General features: G+C 52.5%; 1 pseudogene across 1 annotated transcript; it reads right to left on the bottom strand.

The window, feature by feature from the left end:
• Positions 1-5,387: 5,387 nt before the first annotated feature.
• Positions 5,388-5,879, bottom strand: LOC311622235 (jun dimerization protein 2-like; annotated as a pseudogene). Its single transcript has one exon. The product of its transcript is annotated as a jun dimerization protein 2-like (transcript).
• Between the last annotated feature and the right edge of the window lie 3,111 nt (positions 5,880-8,990).

The following is an 8,990-nucleotide window of genomic DNA, read 5'->3' as shown; positions in this document are numbered from 1 at the left end:
AGCAGAGCCAGGATGCTCAGATGTTCACTCCCTCCAGAGGCTCAGCCCAAGGGAATGTGTCTGTGTCTGAGTCTGCATGCGTGTGTCTGTGCATGCATGTGTCTGTGCGCACGCATGTATGTGTCTGTGCATGTGTCTGTGCATGTGTCTGTGCGCATGCATGTGTGTCTGTGTGTATCTCTGTGCGCACGCACGTGTGTCGGCACGTGTCTGTGCACATGCATGTGTGTCTGTGCACATACATGTGTGACTGTGCATGTGTCTCTGTGCGCATGCATGTGTGTGTCTGCTCTTGTGTCTATGCATGCATGTGTGTCTGTGCGCATGTGACTGGTTCCAGAGCAGGAGCCTCTGAGAGGGTGCGGGCTGGCTTAGGGAAGCCTCCAGTCAGGACCAACGCTAGTGCAGCCTCTCAGACGCACACACCCACTTACAGACACACACACACATTCACACACACACTCACACACACATTCACACACACAGCCACTCACACACACATTCACACACACACACATTCACACACACACTCACACACACATTCACTCACACACACACAGCCACTCACACACACATTCACACACACACACACACACACACTCACACACACGCAGCCACTCACACACACACTCACACACACACACATTCACAGACACACACACAGCCACTCACACATTCACAGGCACACACTCACACACACACAGCCATTCACACACACATTCACACACACACACACACACACACAGACACTCACACACACAGCCACTCACACATTCACACACTCACACACAGACACACACAGCCTCTCACACACACACAGCCACTCACACACACATTCACACACACACACACACAGCCACTCACACACACATTCACACACACACACACATTCACACACACACACAGCCACTCACACACACACAGCCACTCACACACACATTCACAAATACACACACACACAGCCACTCACACACACATTCACAGACACACACACACACTCACAGACACACACACACTCATACACACACACCCACTCACACACCCACTTATACACACACTCACACACGCACACTCACACACTCAGACACCCACACCCACACCCACTCACAGACACACGTCCACTCACACACACACACAAACTCACAGACACATATCCACTCATACACACACCCACTCACACACACACACAAACACACAGCCACTCACACACACAGACACACACACACTCACACACACCCACTCAAACACTCACACACCCACAGAAACCCCCCCCACACAGCCACTCACACACACACTCACACAGACACACATAGCCACTCACACACACACACAGACACACACAGCCACTCACACACACTCACACAGACACACTCACACACTCAGACACCCACACCCACTCACAGATACACACCCACTCACACACACACACACACACACACTCACACACACACACACACAAACACACAGCCACTCACATACACAGACACACACACACTCACACACACCCACTCAAACACTCACACACTCTCATACACACACACACTCACACAGACACACACAGCCACTGACACACACTCACACAGACACAGTCACACACACAAACACCCACTCACATACACACACACTCATACACACAGACACACACACTCACACAGACACACTCACACAGAGACCCCCCACTCCCCCCACACACACACTCACACAGATACACACAGCCACTCACACATACTCACGCAGACACTCACCCACACACTCACACAAACACCCACTCTCTCTCACACACATACACACACACACACTCTCACATACTCACACACACACACACACACACACACACACATACAGCCACTCACAGGGGCATGCAGAGGGATGCCTTCATTCCACTCAAACACATGAAAACCAGGACATCCCCACCACCGTGCACACACATGCCAGCATACACACTCACAGGAGCCTTGGGGTGCGGTCTAGTGTAGTGTGTGGAGGCCTGGAAGGTCAGGAGAGGGAAACGGTGGGTCTGTTTCCCTGGAACCAGGTCCTCCTCAGGCAGGCAGAGGGAGAGCCCCAGGCAGCTTTCCGGGCCACAGCAGACCTGTGGAGAGAGTCAAAGCTTTCCGGCAGGGCAGCGGGGGCTGTGGTGGCTCAGAGGAGCCACAGTGCCTCACAGCCCCTAGGATGCCATGTCTATCTTTTCCCCACTTCCTCCCGGTCCCTGAGGTGGAGGGGACCCCACCCCTCAGGTCAGGAGAGGAAAGCAGGGGGAGCTGCTGTGCCTGCTGCACCCTGTTGAAAAGGGAGGCTGAGGCCCAAAGGGACAGAGTGTCCTTGGGCTCAGAGAGTGCAGGGCTGGCATCGCAGGCCAGGCCGAGGTAGGTACTGAAATTTGGTTGTGAATTTTGTTGTTTAAATCTAAACAACCCCAAACAAAAACAAAACCAACCATGATGATAATAAAGCGGTGCCACTCATAGAGGCTCAATAAATAACTGTTCTAAACCCTAAACACTGGATTGGTCTGCAGTCAGCTAGTCAGAGACTAACACTGGGGCTGAGGAAGGGAGGAGATGGGCCTGACAAAGCTCCCCATCCATATGACACCCCTGTAACCATCCAGCCACAGGCTGTAGCCCTGGCTGCTCCCTCTGCCTGGGGTGCCTTGTCTAGAAGGCCGCACTCACCTGCTGCTTCACCCCGTTCTTCAGGTCTTACCTTCTGGCCCCTCTCGTGGAGGCTAGCCCTAAAAACCCCACTGAATTGAACTCCCACCACCCAGTGCCTCTCCCTGGCTTACTGCTTCTCAGGGCCCCACTCTGGGCCACCATATGCTATTTATCAAGGCAGTTTCTTATCTTCCCCTCAAGGGGGCAGGTCCGTGGCATGTTTTGCTTATGGTGACATCACTGGCTTTTTCAGAGATGCTGCATGTGGCAGACTTTCAGGAGACACTGGGGAATGAAGAGCCCTGTTGTGCTCACTGGCTGGGCATGCAGGCACGGGAAAGTGTGTTTCTCTTTGCTTGTTTGAGCACAGGTCACAGCGTGGATGCACTAGGTTTGGGGAGGGGTATGATCTCAGGCTCAGCATGTACAGCCTGATATGACCAGCCACTGTACGACGATGTGTGTGACTTCCGGGCTGCAGCTAGACTCCTTATAAAACTAGAAACGTGGCCAGGCAGAGCTCCCAGGCTGCAGGGACTCCTGATGATCCTGATTGTGTCTGACTGCCCTTTCCCCGTACAGATGGGGATGAAGGACGCTGAGCCAGGAGGGGGCAGGGGCGCGTGCAGGCTGCAGTGTGGAGAATGGAGACTGGCCTGCAGCCTCTGTTTGGCAGCCAGTTCCCCTAGAAATGGAGGGGCTTTCCATCGGATGGAGATCTGTGAGGCCTAGGACAGACCTTTGGTCCTAGGGAAAGGGCAGATGAGTCAATATCAAGGGTGGGTTTTGCCACCTGACTGGCTCTTTGGGACAATGGCTACTTGCACAGACAACGGTGGTGGCTAAGGCCTCGCCGCCCCCTCCCCCCCCCCCCCCCCCCCCGCCACCCCATTCATTCTCTCTGAAGACTATTCTTTCAGGGACACAGGTGGGTGATAAGAGCTCACCTTTACTAGGAGATGCTGTGTTTTAACGCATCTTACCTTGTGCTTCTACTGGAAAGAAAGGACAGTTATCAGTCCCACTTTGCAGGTAAGAAAAGCAAGTCACAGAGAAGTTGGACAGTCTTCCGAAGGCGCCGGCTGGAGTTAGGTCCACACCAGGAGGGCTTCAGAGGCTGCACCCTTACCACTAGGGGAGCTCCGTCCAGTGGAAGGACAAACCTACAGCCCAAAACTGCCACAAGATACACTGTGGGTCCATGTGACACAAGGTAAGCCTGTCCTTCCTTGGCACTGTGTCTCCATGCCCAGAGCAGCGGCAGGACACTGTCCAGAAATAAATCTTAAATAAATAAACACGTAAACATAATAGGAATATACAAAGACTGTTGGGGGTGGGGGGGATTGCAAACTCAAATGTCTATAAGCTGAGGTAGCAATTAGCATGCCTATGGCAGCACTAATGTACATCTTTTTCTTTTATAAAGAAACTAGAGGCCCAGTGCATGAAAACGTTTCTGCACTTGGGGGGGGGGGGCAGTGGGGAATGGGACCTCTTGCAATCTGGGACCCCTCGGGTAGGGTCCCTAGGCCTGGCCTGAGGTCATGGCCTACCCTTCCCCTGGATGCTGGCATCTGGCCCCACCCCCACCACTGCCACTGCTTGCCATCTCCAGCACTGCCCCCTTCACGCCTCCCCCACTGGTCACCTCCCTCTGCAGGTGACAGTCCTGGGATGTGATCGCATGGCTGGCCAGGCCTCCCGCTGTGGGGTGATTGCTGGCAGGGCCCCCAGTCAATTACCCTCAGAGGGAGGCCTGCCCCCCGCTGCAGTGCTGCTGGCCACTGGCCTGGGCAGCCTCTTTTTTTTTTTTTTTTTTTAAGTAAGAGTAATGTTACTGAGTGATGCAGAAATGAGTACAATGAAGGGTTTATAAGATGGAAATGCACCACACCCCTTCCCTAGTACTTAGAAGCTAAACACAATGGCCATAACTGCTGAATATCTGTTCGTAGCAAACAAACCATAGCATATTTATACTGTATCATATCAAGTGATCATAGAAATCCATTTATATATTGCTTGTATAAAACATGTTTTTGTAAAACATATGTTAATAAAGAAAGTATAAAAAGCATGTGCAGTTGAAAGCCCTGCCAGGACAGCCAGGCTGTGGACAGTCAGTGAGCATGTGCTTTGGAGGGGCGCCCGTACCTTGTGCCCACGGCACCTCCCTGGTTGCCACTCCAGCAGGACTGAGCTGGACCACAGTGGGTGGGTACAGCAGGGCCTGGCACTGAGCCCTTCTCCATCCTTGCATCAGGATCAGGGTCAGGGTCAGGGCCAGGGCTGGGGGCAGGCAGATTATAGTTTCACTCTGAGTTCCGTACTCAGGCTAATTCTGGTTGCAACTCATGGCTTCTCCCAGCTGCTCGGAGGTCCTCTGGGTGGGTGCCCTGGTGGAGAGGCCAGAGAAGTGCCCACAGCTGCCTGGTTGGCGTCTCTCTGGCCCAGAGCCTCTGTCCTGCCTCCTACAAGCCTGACCCCAGGCAGGACAGCCCTCCTCCCTCAGGACTACTTTGGTCTCAGCGCTTGGTCCTGGGTTTCATCAGCCTGGGTTTCTCCTGGTGTGGCTGATCCAAGTTTCACAAAAAGCCCAGCGATGCTGGCCGTGCTGAGCCGCATTGAAGATCTTTGCATGCAGCAAGGAAGAGCCCTCTGGGACCCTCCTCCTCTGCCCTCTCCTCATCTCCTCCTCCTCCTCTTCCTCCTCCCAGGCCGTGGTCACTTCTTCTCCAGCTGCTGCAGCAGTGGGCTGCCTTCTGAGTCGGGGGTCTTTACCTTGTTGGTCCCGATGATGCAGGGGAGGCAATGCCGGCTGACCATCAGCTCCTGCCTCAGCTCCTCCTTCTGGGTTTTCAGCCCCACATTCATGAGCTCCAGCCACTCAGATTCCCCCTGCAGACACTCCATCTGCTTCGTCTTCTTGTTCCAGCAATGGGCTGCTGCCACTTTGTTCTTTTCCCAGCACCTTTTCCTCTACTCCTCTTTCTCATCCAGCTCACTTCTCACAGGCTGAGGCCTCTTGCCCAGTTTCACCTCCAGGAAGTGCAACGGGGTGATCATGGCTCCAGTGTTGTGGATGTCAGTGTATTTCAGCTCCTCTGCAGTCGGGGTGGAGCTGGGGACTCTGGTCAGAGGGCTGAGACCTGGCAGAGAGCCCGCAGTCACAGAAAGGTCCGGTATCTGCCCAGGCATCATAGCAGGAGGAGTGGCAGTCCAGCTCTGCAGAAGCCATGGGCAGAGGTGGCCACCCTGGTACCTGGGCCAGGCTGCAGGCGCCGTGCCCGCTCAGGAGCCACAGTGGCACCAGGCCCACCCTGCAGTGTCCACCACTGCCAGGCCTCCCATTGCAGCTGCCAATGTCCCTTCTGCAGTCCATGGTGGGTGGCCTGAGTCTCCCTCTTTGAGGCAGTTTTAATCATGGGGCTCTGCCTGCCTGCCTCATCGCCCCTAACCACTCACCTGCCTGCTACAGTACCCCTAACCACTTGCTGAGGGGCAGGGCCAGCCTGGGCAAGGGGCCGTGGTGGTTCTGGTGTCTGGTGAATCCACCATTTCGGTCAGGCTTTTATTATATTGGATATGCTCTCTCCCATTTACAATTGCATAGAAACCACACCTAGGAATACATTTAACCAAGGAGATAAAGGATCTGTATTCAGGAAATTGTAACACACTGAAGAGAGAAATTGAAGAAGATACAATAAATGGGAGCATATACTATGCCATAGATTGGAAAAATTAACATGATTAAAATGTCCATTCTGAGGACAAAATGGCAGCAGAGTAGACTGACGTGTCCCAAGCCTTGTCCCGGAGCAGACAGAATAACAGCTGAATCCATAACATTCACCCGAATTGGTGAAGGCGACACAGCTGTGACACAATTCCAGCCCAGAAGGGCGGAGGGCGCTGGAGAAAGAGAGAATCTAGGATCTGGGCTGGAGAGAACTGCGAGGCCTCTGAGCCCAGAGGGGTAGGGGGAAAGCACAGCGAGCCAGGTCCCCGGGACAGGCGTGGCGTCTGGCTGTGGAAAGAGGTCTGCAGGGCAGTGGGACCTCAGGGGGTTCTAGATCTGGCCCAAGTCACAAAGACAGACCAGAGGGGCAGGACAGGAGCTTGCAGAGGCAGTCTGTCCGCTCTGTGGCTGTGCTTTTCTTCACCGAACCTCGTTAGTAAGCCCTCTCGGACACGGACACGCTCCGGGGCTTCGGTGCAGAAGGTGTAGACTCGTGGCTTCTGGGGAGAGGCGGGAGAGGGTCTCGGAGGAGTGGCGACAAGTCTGGCGCTGACTCGCACCTGATGCCTGGGGCCTGGACAGCCACTTTCTCCTGAAGAGCTAGCCCTCCCTGCAGTCTCCAGGCACCAACATAGCCATGCCCAGAAAGCACCTGCAGGGCACACAGTCCCTGAGCCCGCAGGACCGGCTGAGGAGGGGCCTGCAGTCCCAGCAACAGGAGCCTGAGAGGTCCGGACAGCCCAGGAGAGTGGATCTTAAGCCAGCCATAGGAACAGCTCGGCACCTTTTCATTTTCATTTCTATTTTGTCATCTCTTTTTTCTTTATTTTCCTCTTTTCATTTATTTCTTTATTTTCTATTTCTTTTCTCATTATTTTCCCATCATCCCAATTTATTTTATTTTTATCCCAATTTTTAAATCAATTTAAAAAAATTATTATTATTATTTTCTTTCTTCTTATCCACTCATCCTCTTTCTACTTTCTCTATTCTGAACTGAGGTCCTCCCCATACTCATTCAATTCTTAACCTGTATATAAGATTCTGCCCCCACCCTCTTAACTGGGTATTGGTGTTTGCATGTTTTGGTTTATCTGTTTGTTCTCCAGTGTTTCTCCATATATATAAAAAAATTATTTTTTCTTTTTCTTTTTTTCCTTTTTTCTCAACCATTTTTTTCTCTCTTCAATATCATTTGTGCTCTCTTTTCTCTTCCCTAATTCTCTTTTCTCAGGTGGTCACTTATAGTGGGGTTATTGGAGTTGTGAGTACATTCGTGTTTTGTTCCCTTTATGTCTTGCCAAGGTGAATTTTATCCTATCTGGACAGTGCACTAGAGAGCAAGCCACATAACCAGACACTGGAGCCGAAACTCCATCCGAGAATCCGCGAACAGGTCAATAAAACTCCAGACCCAATCACAGAGGCAAGAAGAAGGCAGCAGTGAGGCAGAGAGCGGGAGGGAGGGAGCAGAGGAGGAGTGTGTTGTTGTGTGGGGTGAGTGTGAGTGTGTGTGTGAGTGTGAGTGTGTGTGTGTGAGTGTGTGTGAGTGCGTGTGAGTGAGTGTGTGTGTGAGTGCGTGTGTGCGCGTGTGAGTGTGTGTGAGTGTGTGAGTGTGTGTGTGAGTGTATGAGAGTGTGTGTGTATGGTGTGTGTGTGTGAGTGTGAGAGTGTGTGTGTGTGACTGTGTGAGTGTGTGTGTGTGTGTGTGACTGTGAGAGTATGTGTGTGTGAGAGTGTGTGAGTGTGTGTGTGAGTGTGTGTGAGTGTGTGTAAGTGTGTGAGTGTGAGTGTGAGTGTGAGTGTGTGTGTGTGTGAGTGTGAGAGTGTGTGTGTGAGTGTGAGAGTGTGTGTGAGTGTGTGAGTGTGTGTGAGTGTGTGTGAGTGAGTGTGTGTGTGTGAGTGTGAGTGTGAGTGTGTGTGTGAGTGCGAGTGTGTGAGTGCGTGTGAGTGTGTATGTGTGAGTGTGTGTGTGTGAGTGTGTGTGTGAGTGTGTGTGAGTGTGTGTGTGTGAGTGTGTGTGTGTATGTGAGTGTGTGAGTGAGTGTGAGTGTGTGTGAGTGTATGTGTGAGTCTGAGTGTGTGCGTGTGAGTGTGTGTGTGAGTCTGAGTGTGTGCGTGTGAGTGTGTGTGTGTGAGAGTGTGTGTGTGTGACTGTGTGAGTGTGAGTGTGTGTGTGTAAGTGTGTGTGACTGTGAGAGTATGTGTGTGTGAGAGTGTGTGAGTGTGTGTGTGAGTGTGTGTGAGTGTGTAAGTGTGTGAGTGTGTGTGTGTGTGAGTGTGTGTGTGAGTGTGAGAGTGTGTGTGAGAGTGTGTGTAAGTGTGTGTGAGTGTGAGTGTGTGAGTGTGTGTGAGTGTGTGAGTGTGTGTGTGTGAGTGTGTGTGAGTGTGTGTGAGTGTGTGTGTGTGAGTGTGAGTGTGTGTGTGAGTGCGATTGTGAGTGTGTGTGTGAGTGTGTGTGTGTGAGTGTGTGTGTGTGTGTGAGTGTGAGTGAAGCACAGATCCTGCAGGGATCCCTAACTAGGTAGCCTCTGCTACTGGTGCAAACAGTACCAGGAAGCAGGCTCTTCCCGGAGGCCTCGCCT

The sequence above is a fragment of the Pipistrellus hanaki genome (assembly GCF_964339955.1).
Source record: "Pipistrellus hanaki genome assembly, chromosome: 4".
In the NCBI taxonomy this organism is placed as follows: Eukaryota; Metazoa; Chordata; class Mammalia; order Chiroptera; family Vespertilionidae; genus Pipistrellus; species Pipistrellus hanaki.
The sequence above is the reverse complement of the archived record's forward strand: the minus strand, read 5'-3'. Positions and strand labels throughout refer to the sequence as shown.